General features: G+C 36.6%; 1 non-coding gene across 1 annotated transcript; it reads right to left on the reverse strand.

The window, feature by feature from the left end:
- Window positions 1–7,772: 7,772 nt before the first annotated feature.
- Window positions 7,773–7,879, reverse strand: Rnu6-698 (RNA, U6 small nuclear 698). Its single transcript, XR_005505426.1, has one exon. It is a non-coding gene; the product is annotated as a U6 spliceosomal RNA (small nuclear RNA).
- Window positions 7,880–18,894: the final 11,015 nt, after the last annotated feature.

The raw sequence follows: 18,894 nt of genomic DNA on the forward strand, positions 1-18,894 counted from the left end.
TCCTTTTCTCTCCCTCCATTTTTATTTCTGTCTGTATATCTGCCTTTCTGTCTGTCTGTCTGTCTATATGTAGGGATAGATAGATAGATAGATAGATAGATAGATAGATAGATAGATAGACAGACATCTTCACACATATATAATCTTTCTGTGTACGTTGTCTCTCTGTCTTTGTCACTCTTTCTGACTCTTTGTCTTCATTTCTCTTAGTCAGGATCTCACTATGTAACACTGACAATCTTAAACTTATTATCTAAACAGGCTCGTCTTAAACTCACAGAACACCAGATATCAACCAGCCTTACCTCCTCCTGAGTGCACCACCATGCACAGATGTCACAGCTTTTAGACATCAAACCTTATAAGAAATGTTTTATGGGAGAGCTTGGAATACAGTTGAGTGATAGAGTGGATTTCCTGGTACATGTAAAGCCTTGGTTTTGATTCCCAACACTATAAAACAATAAAAATAAAGATATATATTTAAATTTTAGACTTTTTCTAATTGTTTTTTCCGTTTTTTTTTGAGGGGATGTAAAGCTTATACCCCAGATCATGTGTGTGTAAGTCAGAGAATATGTTGCAGGAATTGGTTCTCTTTGTATATCCTGTGGGTCTCAGGGATAGAACTTGGGTCATCATGCTGGGAGTTAAGTGCCTTTGCCACCAGACAATCTGGCAAACCAAAGAAATGTGTTTCTTTTAGTCTAGAGAAATATACATGTACATGTCCCTCCCACATTGAGGCTATAATAAGAGTCTGAATGTAACAAGCCAACTCTATGCTACTTGTGTACTAAGCCCACAATATAACTACCAACCACAGACCTCAGACCATGCCAATAACTACCCAAAGTGACAGAAAAACTTCATCATTGATATGGAAGAGAGACTAAGCTTGCCTTTCTCTGAAATCATCCAGGAACTTGAGCCAATGTCTGTTCTGAGATTGTAGTACTTCCTTCCGCATTTTCAAACAAAAGAATTAAACAAGACTTTGTGCTTTTCCTGAGCTGCCTATAAAACACTTGTTTGGGAATTAACTGGTATGTTTCTTTACCACACACATCTATTGACTCTGAACCTTGGAGAAAGAACAATGTAACTGAAATGGCCTCTTCTAAACGAGGATCTCAGATAATTCTTAAGTATGCTCAGTTCTGAACGCTACTAGAGCAGAGGACAGGCTAAACAGTATCATCCAATTTTGACATTTTCTGATGTCAAACTGATGAGTACCCGTGATGAGTGTGAAAATAGACACTGGTCTAAAGTGTACAGAGATTTCAATGTTAAAACTTGCCATTTGAAACTGCTGGGTTTTGTATCGCTACAATTTTGACATCTACAAAAGCATAGCCTTAATGGACTGTGAATTGGTGAGCCAATCACAAAAGCAGCACAAAATTCAATCACAGACACCTGCAACTCATTACAAATTTAGCAGTACAAATGCCAGCAGCTGTAATGGGTCTCAGACAGCCTCTACAGCTCTGCCAATATTCACCTATAATTTGGGCTTGACATTTACAAAAAAGACAACATTTACAAAAAAGTAAAGGGCAAAGAGTTTTACCAAATAGTCCCACTCTTTCAACTTCCCCCTCCCTGCCAAGATACTGCAGGGGAAAAAAAATCAATTCTAAATACAGGTGCTATTTGTATTCCTTCTAGTGTGTTTATGAAACTAAATTAATTGATGAGGAATCTAAAACAATGTACACTAAGGGATTTGAGGGAATTATGTTTTGTCCTCAGAAAGCAACATTCTCCAAAAGTGTTCCTCTCATGTTAAAAATGCAAGAGTAAAAGAGAGAAGAAGGCAGGGTAAATGGAAATGCAAAATAATGTTAGTTTTATTTTTAGGTTGCCTTTCTATTTTTATGTAAGAGATAGGTATATGGGTAAATGCAGACTTGAAGTTTTCCAGTGAAAACTGTCACATTTTGGAAATACAGAGCATTAAGGTTGTCACGAGGTTGAGTGAAAAAGAAAAGAGTGGGGCAGAACAAACCACCTGAACTTAGGCAACTAGGGAGCAGGGTTTCGGTTTTGGATGTGTGTGACCTTGGAGAAGTTGTTCCACACACAGAACTGTATTTCCTACATGCACTTTTAAAGATGGCAGTTCTGACTGGTATCTGCCCTCAGTACCTTCATTGTCTGAACATACATTATTTTTTTCCCATAATTCCTTTAAAATGTATTCTTTTCATTATTTTTTAGCATATGTGTGCTATTTGGCCAGGGTCATTTAGAGCATTGTCTCATGCTAATGTGCCTACTATCTTAAGGAGAAATTTACTTTTTGTCTTATCTAAGGTGTATTTTAAATTTTATGATTTTTCCTTCCTAGTCTCTCAGCACATTTTGGAAATTGCTTCCTTTCAATGCTCTTTCATATAAATTGAGAAAGCAAAAGCATTGCAATATTTTAAATGCAAACAGCAAGGGTTCTATTAATAACCAAATGGAAAAGAAATAAAATATTTAATGTTATTCTTGGCTTGGTAGCACATCATTTATGAGTATTATTTATAATTTTCTAAGCAACTTCCTCTTGTTTCCTATACTTATACAACTTCCCAATCGAAGCCTATTCCCTCTCTTACTGGTACTATAATTTGTTTTGGCCATTTTTTTCATATTTCAAGGAGCAAATTTTCTTAAACTGAATAGCTCCCGCAGTAACCCTACCAAACAATTGTGCTGTAGAACGGAAAGGACATGACTACCTGTGACTTAGCAATTTCATTTTCATATTCCATTTATTATTTATTTATTTTTATCTATTTGTTGGCGTGTCTGTTGTACAAAAGTGCATGTGAGTGCAGGTACCTTCAGAGGTCAGAAGTATAAGCTCTTCTTGCACCACCACTTGTGAGCAACCTAATATGACCTAATACTAGGAACCAAATTCAGGTCTTCTGGAAGAGGAGCAAGTACATTTAACCACTGAGCTATTTCTCCTGCCCTTTATCTTCTTATAATAGACAATATGTCAAACAGCAAATAGTATTTCTTAAACTCTCCACTTGAGAATCATTATCATCTAAAAGAATGTATGTGCTCCTGAATGTATAAATATATAAAACAGTTATACTATCTACTAGTCTTGCCTAAAGCCAAGAGATGATGCAAGCAAAATTATTCTGTCTTCACTCAACTTGAGGTTGACTGTATCATGACTGTAGTCTCAGTCTTTATGGACAATAGGATAGAAATTTTAGATCCTTCTACAACTTAGTCAAGATGATACATCATGTTATTTTCCTAATGTGATGACTAATGTTGGTTGTCAACTTGACTGCATCTGGAGTCAACTAAACCCCAAGTGAGATATTTTCTTCATTGTATAATTTAAGGTGGGAAGACCCATCCTAAATATGGATCATTTGTGGCTTAAAGAGCCGCTGTAGATTTGAGCCATGCTTTTTCTTTCCCTTTGTTTTTTATTGGTTATTTTATTTATTTATATCTCAAATGTTACCCCCTTCCCAGTTTCTACTCTGCAGACCACCTCCTCCCTCCTGCATCTCTGAGGGTGCTCCCCCACCCACCCACCTATTCTTGCTTCACTGTACTAGCATTCCCCTGTGATGGGGCATCAAGTCTTCACAGGATCAAGGGCCTCTCCTCCCATTGATGCCAGATAAGGTCATCTTCTGCTACATATGTATCTGGAGCCATGGGTTCCTTCATCAATATTCTTTGGTTGGTGGTTTAGTCCTCGAAAGCTCTGGGGAGGTCTGGTTGGCTGGTATTGTTGTTCTTCCCATATGGGGTCGCAAAACCTTCAGCTTCTTCATTCCTTCTCCTAACTCTTTCATTAAGGACCCTGAGCTCAGTCCAATGGTTGGCTACAAGATCTCACTATAGGCCATTTAAAAGGACGGAGAAGAATGAAGCTTTTGTCTTTTGCATGCTTGCCTCTGTTCACACTGGAAAGTGCATCCATCCTACTGCTGTGGTATTCCTTCACTGATATTTAACCTATGTCATCTAAGTTCCAACTGAGGTAGATGATCAGTAGTTCTCAATTAATCACCTTGGATTTAAGACTCAAATTGGGAATGGTGAGATACACAATCTTTTAGAGTGAAAAATTTGGGGATTCTTGTCCTTTTTACCAAAGGACAACAATTGTTAGACTCTCTGAAGCATACTCTCTTAATCACTTTCATGTATATATTCATTCAATCAGTTTTGTTCCTTTAGACAACTGACTAAAACACCTAACAAAGTTGTTCTGTAATCTTTAAAATTCAAAATGCCACCAGTAACAAGTCATAAATTTATTTTAAAACAATTATTTGATGTACATGCAATTTTACCTTTTTGGAAGATAAAATGTGCATTAGTTAGATATATGTGATTATTTCTGCAAAATGAATTTATTGTCTGGACATTTGATATAGTAAGATATACTGCATCTTTAGTATCCTTTATAGTTGGCCAATATTTTGATTTTATAATCAGCGATACTAAGAACAGTTTCCACATAAGTACAAAGTACATAAGATTAAGATGACATAAGTATATTTGTGAAATTCATGAAATTATTGGAAATTCTGTTCTAATTTCAAGTCGAAATTCATTTAATACTTTTGAAATCAAGTCATCAACTCAAACAGTAGTTCTTAATACCAAACATCCTAACAGTACAATCCAAGGTATAGTAATTTGGTACTTACACTCTAAGGAATGAGGATAGGAAAGCATTAAGTTTTTGTTTTCCATAATTAACCTATTCAATTGCTGTAAGAGCATAAAAATTAGATACGTGTATAGTCAAAATATACTGTGACTCATACCATACAACAGACTCAGTTCTGATTGAAAGCATCTCGGACAAACCTTGTGACCTGGTTTGGCTTTGCTATCTTTGCATTTCACTTTACATAAAGTGTAGTTTATGAAGTTGGACTGTAGATGATTGAAAAATACATGTGCCGTCTTTATAGAAACTCTGAGACTGACCCTTTTTAACTTCAGACAGTGTGAGAGAGTCTTCTTTCTGTGATAATAAGGCATCTAGGAGCTGAACATCCAAGAGAAAGTTACACAGTCAGGTATGGTAAAAGTGAAGACAGAAAGATTGGTATATGTTAACACAGAATGGCTAGAAGTTGTGTATGGTCAACACTCATTTTCTCAAAATTTTTGGGGAAAAAATGTTCAATGGCTGCTCCTGATGATTCTCTTTTAAGCTCACAGCCTGCTCCCTTTTCCATTTATTCTTGAGAAGTAGAAAGAAACTCTGTCCCTATTCTGATTATTCTTGAGATTTCAACAAAAATCTTTGCCACCATAAGACTCCATTTTCACATATAGTTATAATGAGGGTTAAGACTTCAACATAAGAATTTGTAGAGGACCACAATTCCATCAGTAGCACTATTTAAAAAAGAAAATAAGGAAAGGGAATAAGAAGAATAGATCTTAGAGCTAGGCATGGTTGTGAATGCCTTAAGACCAGTTCTTGGGGAGGAAAGGCAGTGACCCTGTCTCAAAAACAAATAAAAAAAATGCATGCCTTAGATTGTGATGTTAGGTACAGATAGTCACAAAAAGTGCTTAGAAATGCATGTTTGATATATTTAAGGTAATTGATGCTGTGTGTTTTGATTTCATATGCACTCTAATCCACTGCCATTTTTATTCTACCTAGGAAAATAACCTGCCACCTTCTGCTGTGATTTATAATCCTTTAGCTCAGGTCACTCTAAGTGAAGTCATTCCTCTGTTCCAATGAACTCTCAACCTCAGTATGCTTCTGCAAGTTCTCCTGGAGTGTAAATTATGAGATTATTCCTAACCTTGTCAGGCTTTAGTGACATACTACCTACTATAATATAATAGAAGCAATTCATAAAATACTCTTTCACCTCAACCAGTGTCAATTTCTCTGGCTCTGCAGCTGCCATTGTTCTTGTTCTACACTGAACATTTAGTACAAAGGGTGCCTTATAGTACAAAACAGACACATGAGAGTTCATTTTACTTGCTAATTCTCTGTTGTTGCTCTAACATTAAGGTTGTATTAGCAGGATACCAAGACATTTTTTATGAGACTTATCTGCATTCAGATTGGTCTTCAATTAATACTTCAAGATGATATTGTCACTAAACTTTTTTATCCAGGTGGGGTCTGAGGCAGACATAAAACATTAGGTGTTTCCAAGGGCCTCACCAACAGTGTCCAGAAAGAAAAGGAAAGAAACACCTTGCAATCATCCCAGAAAGCATGCAGAATAATCGAAGGGCAGCACTTGGATCTCAGAGATTCACCCCACAAACTTAACTGCAGTAAGACAGTAAAAGTAAAAGAAATAGATTCTTGTCCTAAAGAACCAAGAGTTGGGTTTAGGTACAGAAGACAGAAACACTGCATGGACTCTCAGACAAAACTCTCCATATCTTTGTGAACTTCAAAGCTGATGAACTATTTCAATGACAACCACATTTGCTTTATTTGTGATTTCTGGAACCTTTGCCGTTTCTAAAAACTTGATAACTATGCTTGCTGTGACATTTAAAAGCTGAGAAGCACTGAGTTACTCAAGTAGCCTTGTTTTCATCCTCTGAATTCAACCAAATGATGAGGAAGAAGCACTCCATTCTCACAATTTATTTAGCACTTCTTTTACTGATGAGAAAAACCGGGTGCACACTTTCCTAAGCTACTGCTTGTCCATTTCCTCAGCTGCACATGATGATAGTTTATCCTATTGTCCAGCCAAGAGACCTTGAAGACTGTTTACTTCCCACTCTAGTAATTAGGAATGCATATTGCCCTTACTAAAGCTTCAAGAAAACCTGAAGAAACATAATACATTTTCTAAAATAATGCTCTCTGAGTGAGAATTAATATGAGAAAAAAGTGAAGACTTTCATTGAGTTTTCCAAATATCAGTATCATAGGATCTCTTATTTTCTTGAACCAAAACCAAATTATGTTTGTTCTACCAATGGGCACAGAGGCTGAAAAAAAAATCTAAATGATACTGTCAACTTCATTTTGAAAACACCATATAATATAAACAGGGAAACAGGACTAATGTTATAAGTGTCTCCTGGGGAAGTCTTAGTGGGTTGGCTGACTTCCTCCAGAAAATGTTGTACACTAGTCAGCATATTCAAGGATAACATCAATATGTTTTTCTTCGTGACATCTTCACTATTTCCTTCATTTATAGTCTACTAGTTTCCATATATAACACACATCTGTTGTAATCAATCCTTGTAACATTATGTAATCTTACATAGCCTTAAGAGCAACACAAAAAGTATTCTATTGAAATTTGAGATTATTTTCTTTTTTTTTCTTTTTTTCTTTATTAACTTGAGTATTTCTTATTTACATTTCGAATGTTATTCCCTTTCCCGGTTTCCGGGCCAACATCCCCCAACCCCTTTCCCTCCCCCTCCTCCTTCCATTACCACCCTCCCCCCAACAATCACGTTCACTGGGGGTTCAGTCTTAGTAGGACCAAGGGCTTCCCCTTCCACTGGTACTCTTACTAGGCTATTCATTGCTACCTATGAGGTTGGAGCCCAGGGTCAGTCCATGTATAGTCTTTAGGTAGTGGCTTAGTCCCTGGAAACTCTGGTTGTTGGCATTGTTGTTCATATGGGGTCTTGAGCCCCTTCAAGCTCTTCCAGTTCTTTCTCTGATTCCTTCAACGGGGGTCCTATTCTCAGTTCAGTGGTTTGCTGCTGGCATTCGCCTCTGTATTTGCTGTATTCTGGCTGTGTCTCTCAGGAGAAATAAAAATATGGAACGCTTCACGAATTTGCGTGTCATCCTTGTGCATGGGCCATGCTAATCTTCTCTGTATCGTTCCAATTTTAGTATATGTGCTGCCGAAGTGAGCACGAGATTATTTTCTTTGTAAATTATGAACTCATCTCTCCTGCCTTTTCTTGGACATAAAAGAAGGTAATGGAAATATCTAAAAACATGATATCTTCTTTATTAAGTTTCTTCCTTCTTTTATATCTACAGCTTCTCTTTATTTTAAATCACAGTGAGGCTGACATTAAAGTTCCTACTGCTTTACTTTCATTCTCTACCCAAGTACAATGAATAGTGTGGTTGAACACTTGAGCTTCAGTATTAACAAACTGGCACTAAACTCTAGCCTTAATGTGCAATCCCAAATTATATATATATATATATATATATATATATATATATATATATGTATATATATGTTAATTTTTAAGGACATGCATATGAAGTTAAGAACATGTGCTGCATATATATAAGTGGAAGTCAGAGGAGCTGAATGCATGTAAGTGGAAGCCAGAGAAGAATGTGCTATTTTTAAAGATGAGAGACAAAAAAATTACCAACCCAAATTATGGCCAAATTAATTAAAGTAAGCAATTAATTAAAGCAAACTCTGTTATTTGTATACACAAATGACATCTCCCTGCAGTTGGATTTTAGAGATCAGCATTGATAAAATATATGCAAGGCTTTTATTGCTCAGGGTAAGTTTCCATATGGGGTATTTGGTGGGCAAAATAGGTGAGGTTACAGGGCAGAACTTAAAACACAACATTTTAGTCCTAATGACCTCCTGAAACAAAACATGGTTGCCAGGTAGCATAACAAGTTAGTTATAACAACAGGTGGTCATAAAAAGGTAGTCACAGGTGGTCATACAACCTTTTAAGAATTATTTATCACATCTGTATGATTACACTGTCGCTGTCTTCAGACACACCAGAAGCCGACATCAAACACTATTACAGATGGTCATGAGCCACTAAGAGGTTGCTGGGATTCGAACTCAGGATCTCTAGAACAGTCAATGCTATTAACTGCTGAGCCATCTCTCTAGCCATATAACTTTTTGAAACAAAGGTAAGGTTATAAGACGGTTATAAAGAACTTTTTGAAACAAAGATATGGTTGCCATTCCTGAAACAGGCACTAAAGAACCATTTTTTCCTAGGATTACAGTTGTGGCAACCCTTGAGAAATAGAGGTTTAATCATAAACAAGAATGAGCCTAGTTTACCTGTAGTGCAAGATGGCTTTTAAGCCTGAAATGGAGGCAGAATGGTTCTCCAGAATTTCCAGATCTTCCTCTATCACTCCCAACCTAATCATCTTGAGACAAGGTCTCTTATTGAACCTAAAACCCAACCTGTTGGCCAGGATGACTAGTAAGAGAGCTTCTTGAATCTACTGTAAGGGTCCATGATTCTCCAAAGAATGATGCCCCAGACTCAAATAGCATGTACATGCGAAGAGTGTTTTATTCTGCAGAAGTCCAGCCCGCTGGGGTCTCCCATTACCAAGATAGAGAGACACCCGAGTGAGCTCACACACTCAATTTAAAGCACATTGGGGAAATTATGAAGTAGGTGACTTTATCCTGCTCTATCTCTTAGGCATATTCCAAAACCATTATTGAGCATGGGGGCTGAATCTGTTGTTGAGGAATTCCAGGATAGGTATCCTTACCTTGTTGTATCTCTTAAGGACATTCCTGGAAATATTACCAAGGTGGGTGTGAGTGCTGGAAACTGTTGTTGACCCATTGTCCTTGCTTCAGATCAGATGCGCAGGCAGTTTTTGACTAGCTGCCTGAAGCCTAGGTTTTTAGGCCTAATCTCCTGACCTGCCAATTTGAAGCCTGTCATCGAGTCAGGCTGTCTCATCATTACTGGTATCCATCTCCTACTCTATCGTCACAGGCACACAGCATGCTTGACTTTTTAAGTGGTTGAGGGGTATTGAAGCTCAGGTCCTCAGGCTTATACCACAAGAGTTTTTACCTACTGAGCCATCTTCCCAAGCCATCATATGTTATCCATAATCCTGAGATTTTTTAATTTCTAAATTAACAGGACAAACTTCAGGGTACTTTTGAAGACTGTAAGAGTTAAGTACATGACACAGAGTCCTTTTTCTGTGTCTCTGTCTGTCTCTCTCTTTCTGTCTCTCTGTCTGTCTCTGTCTCTTTGTCTCTCTGTCTCTCTCACACACATACATACATATACACAAAACAAAAAACCTTACTATTATTTACAGTTCAGCATGACATAGTGACATAGTAGCATTACTCACTAACACAGAAAAATAAAAACTCCAAGTATTAAATACTGTGCAATAATTCCCCTGATTAAAAGATAATAACCCCTGACTATTAAACTCCTAATCATATTTTTCTTCCAAATCCAAGTTCAAATACATTGGATTTTTGTTTTTATGTTTCTTCAATTTAAGTCATCATTGAAAGGTAATGACGAAGTAATGGAATTAAGGGAAAACCAAATGCCTAATGATCACTCTTGGTTCTTTATGCAACACATATTAGTAGCTAGTTAAATCCAGACATAAAGGCTGCCTTCAACCTGTTGTTGCCAAATAGATCTAGTCATGGCTGCTGTGCAAAAGGAAGAAACAGAGAGGATGCTTCTTTGCTAACCCAATTTGTTTGTCTGTTTGTCTTTTTCTCCCCTACTAGGCCTGCATTAACATTTTCTTTCTTTTATGAAAAAATATTCAAATGCAAAAAAGAAGCAAACACTTAATCCACTCTAGTAGGTCTGTGAGACACAGGGCCTGTGGAGTAATTTAATCCAGCCCACCATGGAATCTGAAAATTGCTTCTTCCATCCCCTGCTGAAGCTGAATCTGAATGCAGGAAGAACAGTCTCAAAAACAAGAGCTCCTGAGTGCTGCTTCTAAGGGGCAGGGCCACAGAGGTGTGGAACAGTGGGGGGTTATGGATTCAATTTACCCATATTCAGAACAGTGGAAGAGAAATGACTGCAGTTCCGCTCTCTTTCAAAGCTCTGGGTGGAATAAAAAGAAATGAATTCAGTGCTTCTGACTCATTTAGAGGGATCACAAAGCCAGTCTGAGTTTGGAACAGAAGAGAAATTTCCAGAAATTCATATCTTAAACAATCAGACAAAAAAAGATGAAATGAAACCGACACCATCACCTTGTAATAAAAAATTGTACTTTGTGCTATGGTGACCTCCAAAACAGTATAAGAGATTATAAGAGATGCCTATTAAGGATAGTTCCTCACTAGTTAGGAAAAATTATATATATATATATATATATATATATATATATATATTCTAATCTCTCCTTTCAAAGATTTTGGATATTTGAGTACATTCAGTTTAAATACTTAATAATGTTCCTTTGCAAAAATAAAAGCTTCTTTATTTCAAATAGTTAAATCTCCTGTAATAGTCTCATTAATTTATTCTTTTATAATGCCTATTCCAAATGAGTCTGTTTTATTATTTTTCTTTATTTTGAATTTCTTAGGGAGTCTTTGTAATCCACAAGGCTGAAACCTGTTCAAATACCAATGTCACAATTACATTAATACAGTGGCCAAGTAATGCAATTCTTCATAAAGTATCGCTCACATCCAAGTAGCATCATCTCCTACAGACAGTTTGAAGAATTTAAATAGTTTGCCTTGTCCAGCATTAGCAATAATACATTTCAGAGATTGTATAGTACCCTAGGGAGAACGCATGCTCTTCCTAGTTGCATTCATGGCTGAATTGGAATCTAAGAATTTGTTGTTTAATTCGGGACTGTTGGATCCAGCTCTCCATGTATTTATTCAATTAATGTATATTTTCAACATTTTTTTCTATCTGTAGATTATGTCATATACAAAGAAGAAAATCCACAGTTTCTTTATACTAATTTAATAAACTGACCATCTACAGTTGTCTCTGGGCCAACATAATTAACTATCCTGAGTTTCAGTTACTGCTTTTACTGTGAGGATAATGTTAGTTCTTAAACTCAGCACAAATGACTAACTGAGGTTAACCTATCAAAGTGGACATGGCTGTTCTGTTATCCTAGCATTTTTCAGTAGCTGTTAAAGAGTCATTCTGGCTGGCATAATCTAGAATAGCTTGAGCTATTCTAGAATAGGTTCTCCTGGCTCTCTTCTGGCCTCTTGGCTCAGAGTTTCTGCCTCTCTCACTCTTCCCCACCTTCTCTCCACTCAGAGTCCAGATTAGTCTGGACTCTTCCAGATGCCTCTTGCTGTTTTCTCCATCCACAGTAGCCTTTCTCCTCCACCATACCTAGAAGTGTCATGTCTTCATTTCCTAGTTTTGTTCATCTGGTGCTGAAAACACGGAAGTGGCACAAATGGGAAGCTGTTGACTAGATTCTACTAAGGTATGTTTCATTTGTTTCTTATGATCTATGCCACCCACCAAATTCTAGAGCCCACTTCCCTTTAACTGCTCTATAACTATTCATCTCTCATGGTCTACTCCATAAGCATATCTCTCAGCCCTGGACTGCTACACTTTCTGTCGTTTCTATGTCATGCACACAAGTATACCTTTTTACTAAGACTCTTATTCATCTATAAAACTTTGCAATTCTGTTCCCACCTCTTAGACCCCCCCTACAATATACTGTAACACCTCTCCTCTCCTCCTTCTAGGAGATGACTGCAATCCCATCATAAGAACATCTTTCTGGGCTACTACAAACCTTTTCTCACTTCCTCCTGGGAGCTGTCTTCACTATCTCTTCTCTAAACCCTCAGGGCAATCATATTCTCTTTGAGAGGTTATAGGAACTCTCTCCTCTTGTGGAGTTCTGTTTTGAGATACCTTCTCTCTTCTCCCTGGACTACAAGCATCTTGGTCTCAGTACAAATCAATTGCTAAAGAAGCTCACCATATGGCTGGGCATTTTTAACAATCAGAAACAGCTAAATGGAGCAGATAAGAAACAACTAATAAGGACAGACCCATGAAGTGCCTTGAGGGTGGCCACATTAAAGCAGGAAGGCTTTCTTCTGAAAGCTCTAAGAAGTCATTAAAAAGTTCTAAGCAGAGACATGATTAGATCAGATATCCATTTTTAGAAGGGTCACTCTGACTATCAAATGGAGACTGGACTTCCAGGTGGTTAGCTGACAGCAAAGAGAGCAGTTAGAAAACTCTGCCATCAAACAGAATACTCCCTGATGGCCTGGGAGTAGAACTATCAGCAATGGTGGGTGAGCTTCTAAGGAGCACACAAGTAGCATGGCTGACTGATGACAGGGCCAAGGATGACAAATAACAGCCATATCCCTCATGCATGACAGACAGACAATAAGGGGAGAAAGAGGAGCCACTTGGTTGAGGGTTTCAGGGGTTCATGAGGGGGTGGATACTGTTTCCTTGCTTCTGATTCTAATACTTAAATCTCCCCTTCTCTCAATTTTGACATCCAAATTGTTCGTTGAAAATGTAAATTGTATTCAACAAATACAAAGTTGTTGGGATAATCTCCTTGTGTACTGAGTTAGGTTGTCTTTGTATTGTTCAAATGCTGATTTCTATACCAGCAAAGAATTGACTATAGGCCAGACTTTGTTATTGTTAGTTTTATGAAATATTACCTACCTCCATGATTTGTAAACATTCTTCTGCATCACTTTCTGATTGGTTTAATAAAGAGATGATTAGCCAATTAGCCAGGCAGACAAAAATAGGGTGGTATTTCCAATCCCAGTTAAGGGGTCCCCAGAGGAGACAGAAGAGTAAAGAAGGACCATGAGAGAAGACGAGGAGAGACCAGGTGGGTGAACCAGGAGGATTCACCATGAGGTCATGATGAGAGAGCAGCCATGAGGACATACATGGACCAGAGCAAGCTAGGGCAAAACTCAGATGCAGGTAAGGACCACACCAAGAGTAGTAGGCAGCCTAGGTGGGTTAGAATAGCTCAGGACCTGCTCTATTTAGGCTTGCAGCTTCTTATCAACAACAACAACAACAACAACAACAACAACAACAACAAAAGAATTGGCCTGCTTGATTTTCAAATACTTTCATGTGGTAACAGCTTCTGCCACCACACAAATGATCCCCAAATCTCTTAAATCTAAACTTGTTCTCCTCTACACTTCCAAAAGCCTCTTTCTTTAAGGTTTTTTTACTTATCTTTACATATATAATTTTACTTAATAGTATTTTGCCACAACATGCTATATATGTGATTTAACTTTTTTTGGATTAATATATATGTGTGTGTGTGTGTGTGTGTGTGTGTGTGTGTGTGTGTGTGTGTGTGTGTGTTATGTCATGAATGGAGGTGACAGCAGGTCTCTAAACTATTTTGGATTACTACGGATGGATAAATTCCTAAGGTTATAAAGATATACTCAGATTAGCAGAAACTTAGATACATATATTTAACTACTTTTGTTCTTTCTAACTCTGTTCAACACAAGGCTTCTACAGAATTTAAATAAGAAACAACATATGTTTAATAAATAATACATATTTATAAATTCCTAAGGTCTACTCAGATTAACAAAAGCTGATTTGGAGATCTACATCTAACTATTTATGTTTTTGCTTTGTTCAACACCAGGCTTCTAAAAAATTTAAATGAGGAACAACATATGTTTAATAAGTAATGTTTAAAAGTTCCCAAGTTTATAAAGCTATTCTCAGATTAACAGAAACAGACTTAGAGAGGTGTGTCTAATTACTTACACATCTTTGCTAATTCTGCTCAACATCGGGCTTCTAGAAAATTTTAGATAAGTAACAACAAATGTTTGAATAAGGTACACTTAGTAAATAAGGTTTCCAAATTCCTAAGGTCTACTCAGGTTAGCAGTACCTGACTTGAAGATGTGTGTTTAACCTCTTTGTCTTGCTACCTTTGCTAAGCTTTTACTACTTCTATAAACTGAGCCATATAAAAACCTGATATTTTTATAATGGTACACTATAAAACAATCAGGAAAGTAAGGTTGGCCACCTCTTTGTGGACAATAATTATGGCTTAAAGTTTTATTTTGATGCTAATGGGCCATCAATTAAATCTTCAAATCTTTAAAGCTCAACCTTGATAGGGATAAAGCTATAAAATTCTAATTTTATAAAAACTACTAAGTTTGTGTAAACTTGTAAAGATAACTAAGACATACAAGTTCCATTCAACATATTCAAACATCTCAGACGTTTTTCCCCTTGAGATCTACCATAGCACAAATATCCGGAGCATATCAAATGCCCTGCGAATATTAAAGGGACAGTTTCACTCCAGAATCTATGTCACTAAACATAGTGACTGAAGTTCTTACTACTGCTATTACTAGTCTCATTTCTAAGAAGTCCGTGACTGAAAAATAAAACTTCTAACTTCCCTTCTCTGTAATAATTCTGTAATGATCTCTGTTCATCCAGTGTGGTGCACTTACCTTCAGTTCTCATTCTGGAGAAAAATCAAAAGCCCCAAATCATGAAAAATATTATCTGTGTACATTTCCAACATCTGCACTTTAGCACACTTTTACTCGAAATTCTACCAGTTACATGTTTAGTTTACTGATAGACAAAAGCTTTGCTCAGACATGTCTACCAGTAACTATGGTCAAGTTTCATAGCTTTGTTTTTCATCTTTAAAACAGATATACTTACAAAGTCAATAAATTACCTATCCTATGATTGATTGTGATAATTAAAAAAGAATAGTGGTAAATATCTCACCAATAAAGACATGGCTCATAGCATGTACATGTGCTATAATGTAGTGAAAATGGCACCTTGTCTCTTTGCTTCCCAAGATGTGTTCCCACTGTCTCTTTATAACACCAGAAAAACACCAGTTAATTATGATCAAATGCAACATTTTGTAAATGACATTGAAAAGTGCCAAAGCCTTCAAACATAGGGAAAGCTGGACGATTGTTATATCCAAGAAAAACTTAACATGGCCCCTGGGTACGGTTCTGAAACACCACTAACAAAAGGCTACCATATAAAAACCAATGAAGCAGAATACATCTGAGACTTTAATTATCAATAATACTTGGTAGAATTCTGTGAACTTTTAAAATGAATCATACAATGTAAGGTGTTACTACAAGAAGAAATTGGATCTAAATGAGGTTTTTTTCTATTATTTTCATTGTTTTCTATAAAACAAAGCTTATTTTTAAATAATTCCAATGACTAGAAAAAATGTTTAGAAGTTAATCTGTGTATGATAATGAACATTATTTCATTTTAAAATTATAGTCATATAATGTTTGTGACACTCTTAAGTCTCACAAATGAGAAAGGCCAGGACGGGGGCTCTATAGCTGATGTCTCCTGAAGAAAACAAGGGACAAGGAAAATGAGCTAGCTAACTTCCTGTAGCTTGACATTAGTCCTTCCTGGAAGTATGCAGAGTTGCAAATTAATCATACGTGCATAACATACCTGATTCCAGTATGGGTAATGCACTTTAGAAAAGGGGACTCTGGATCTTAGAGAGTAAATGGGTTTTCACTTCCTCACTTCCTTGGTTTTTTTCATAGTGATGGAAAGCTGGTGGTGTGGGAAAGTTGATAGAAATCAAAGCAGTCAGACTTTTAAGCACTTTGTGTGTGTGTGTGTGTGTGTGTGTGTGTGTGTGTGTGCACATGCGAGCGAGACAGAGACAGAGACAGACAGAGAGAGAGGCAGAGACAAAGAAGGTGGGAGTGGAGGTGAGGGGTGGGGAGGGATCCACTTCTGAGGAATGCTGTAACATTTGGCACAGTTGAATGTGACTATCAGCAGCAATCTATGGCAGAGTGTAAGCAAGGCAAAGATAACTTCCCACATCTAAGTGTCTTATGCCTGAATCTTCATCAAGGTTCAAACAGACTCCTTTGAAAACTTCTCTATGATCAACTTGCCAAATCTACTTCATCTCAAGGAAAATGAAGATGAGAAACTCATTATCAACTTTAAAGCTACTGACCTAGACATTTAAAACAGACTACAGGAGAACCCTACTTGATCTCATTATGAAAGCATTTTCCAAAGTGTCTGCAGCATTATTAAATAGAAAGAATTAGGAGACAGATGGTAAGGGAATGAAAGAGGCGACTTATAGTCTTCTTCCTAAAACACAGAGCTCTATTAGAAAGTTCCCAGAGCTCTTAAACATATGAATCATGCATTCACTCACATAAGATGTTCTATCTATTCTGACACAGTTACATAACACAGAATAAATTAATAATATCTTTAGTAAATCTCAAGCCTTCTATTATCATCTCTTGGAGCTGCAAAGATAGAAAGGAGGGCAGGATAAGAAGAAAAGGAAATGAATTTGGTGTATTTCATTTCATTGACTGTCATATTTTTATAAATTATTGGGAAAAGATACTTAGACAAAATTTAAACTAAATGAATTATTTAATAAACAGATGCTAAGTGCAAATGCATAATTTACTACTTCTATGCATGAGCTAGTTTAAAGATACCAGAGTTTTTCCTCTTATACTAGACAAAAATATCCCCACATATAACCTAGTGCAAATGTGAGGGTAAAGTCCAGGTATTAATTTATAAATGTTCCCATGTGTTTTGAAGGATACAGGATTTATTGAGGACAAGGATTTAAAGAAAAATATTTAAGTACCCACAATTTTCAGATTTATGATTAAAATTGTTATTTGCATAGGTTATTGTATTTCAGTCACCGGTCTCCCACTGTGGGACTTGGAGTACATCTTCCCAATACTTTCTCTGCACGCATTTCCCTTGAAAATCTCAAGGATAGTTTCCTAATTCTTTAGCTTGTGGGTAGGCTTATCTATTACATTTCATACATTTGCTAGGTAAAAATTTGATATGGCTCTATAGAAGACTATTCTTAACATTGACAGTTCTGCTTTTAATCTCTAAAAGCAAAAGAATAATAATGATAATGATAATGAAATTAAAAATAAAGGATAAAACCACCATAAGCCTCATTGTGTATTTGATGATTATGGTTTAGCTAAAACTATCTGTCGAGCCGATGTGATATCTTCAGGAAGTAACTTACTCTAAGTGGGAAATGGACAAGGTACTATCGTTGAAAAAGTAAACATGGAGGAAAACCAAAACTAAACAGTCACGGATATATGCACAAAAATGTAGAGAACACTTTCATTTTATTATTCATTATTTAATGTCTCAGTTTCCTCTTCTTTAAGGAAAATTTCACGACATAATTTACCTCCTAAAATTGCTATAATATGGAACTGAATTTAAACAAAAGAAACTAACTCACTGAGGGGTTTGTAAGTCGCTGAAGATTAAATCCTTAAGAGGAGCAGGACTACCATGTGATAAGGTCTGAAAAGTGCAATAATGATTCACAATATGACGATGATTTGATCTGAGCTTCTTCCACGATACTGGCATTCATCTTTGATAGAACAACGTACCTTCAAAGTGCAAAGCTAGTCATCTGTATATGAGAAAGTTGGGAAACATTTGGCTCAGCCTTTTAAGTGAGAGTTCCTGAGTAGTTCCTAATGATAAACCTTTTACAAAGTTGATTAAATAATTAGAATGTCAATGATTGTGCAGAAGGTGGAACACTGCAGGTCTAGAGTCTAATTACAGCTTACTTTGACTATATTTAGTCCACTTTGGAGCTATCCCTTGCCTATGTATCTGCCCTAATATCCTTTTAAAATGTATTAAGTTAACAGATCACTTCCTACCAACCAAAAGACTAACGATATAGTATATAACACCCAAGGTTTTTCCTACTTTTTTATAACTACTAACCTAGCTGATGTCTCAATGAATGTAAGATTTTTTTTTTTTACATCAGAGTTGATCAACATGAATTGAGTGACTGTGTTACTGGAATGTCAACCACTGCATTTTAAAACCAACTGGATTTATAATGTCTATTATGTTTATATTTAAAAATCATGAATGTTACTAATTTTTTTTTTTGCTTCTTTTTTTTGGAGCTGGGGACCGAACCCAGGGCCTTGCGCTTCCTAGGCAAGTGCTCTACCACTGAGCTAAATCCCCAACCCCTACTATTTTTGAATATAGGAACACAGTCTCTTAAATGTGTTCTTGGACCATTATCACTCATAT

Source organism: Rattus norvegicus, chromosome 5, assembly GCF_036323735.1.
Source record: "Rattus norvegicus strain BN/NHsdMcwi chromosome 5, GRCr8, whole genome shotgun sequence".
Taxonomy (NCBI): Eukaryota; Metazoa; Chordata; class Mammalia; order Rodentia; family Muridae; genus Rattus; species Rattus norvegicus.